The sequence below is a fragment of the Apaloderma vittatum genome, unplaced genomic scaffold (assembly GCF_000703405.1).
Source record: "Apaloderma vittatum isolate BGI_N311 unplaced genomic scaffold, ASM70340v1 scaffold11731, whole genome shotgun sequence".
NCBI lineage: Eukaryota > Metazoa > Chordata > Aves > Trogoniformes > Trogonidae > Apaloderma > Apaloderma vittatum.
In genome coordinates this window covers 4,341-4,814 of record NW_009699632.1, presented here as the reverse complement: position 1 = coordinate 4,814, position 474 = coordinate 4,341, and the positions used below count along the sequence as shown (strand labels likewise).

Here is a 474-nt window from a genome sequence, read left to right as displayed (position 1 = left end):
CTGCTGCCCCCTGGGCCCCTGCCGCTCGGCTCCGTGGCCGTGGCAGCGTGCAGCAAATAAACGTCACTTGGGTGGCGACAAGTTCTCCTTACAGGGCAGAACATGGATTCGCTTGTGTAGCTGGAGCGTTACCATGCATGAAACAAACCCCCCCTAAACTACATGCAAAAGAGGAGCAGCACTGAGTGCACTAAAGCAATGCAAGAAGGAAAGCGTTGGCCTTGCTGGGTCGAGCTGCGGCGCAGCTGCACCACGGGGCCTCCCGTGTGGACGGCTGGCGGACGGCTGGCGGCCGTGCGCTGCCTCGTCTGCTCTGAAGAGAGTTTCTGTGTGAAGATGGCTTAGGTGAATGCTTCAGGGGTCAAGGGGCATCTTAATTTCCTTCTTTTGCCTGTTTGAGTTGGAAGTGGCTCCTCACAGCAAAGGAACTGAAGCTTCCTCTGGACTGTAGCCCCTTCAGTATTACCTGCTCGG

The 474-nt window shown here is 57.2% G+C and overlaps 1 protein-coding gene across 1 annotated transcript in view; it reads left to right on the top strand.

The window, feature by feature from the left end:
• Positions 1–474, top strand: part of CTPS1 (CTP synthase 1) — a 17,115-nt gene that overhangs the window by 15,049 nt on the left and 1,592 nt on the right. The gene's annotated exons all lie outside the window — the stretch shown is intronic.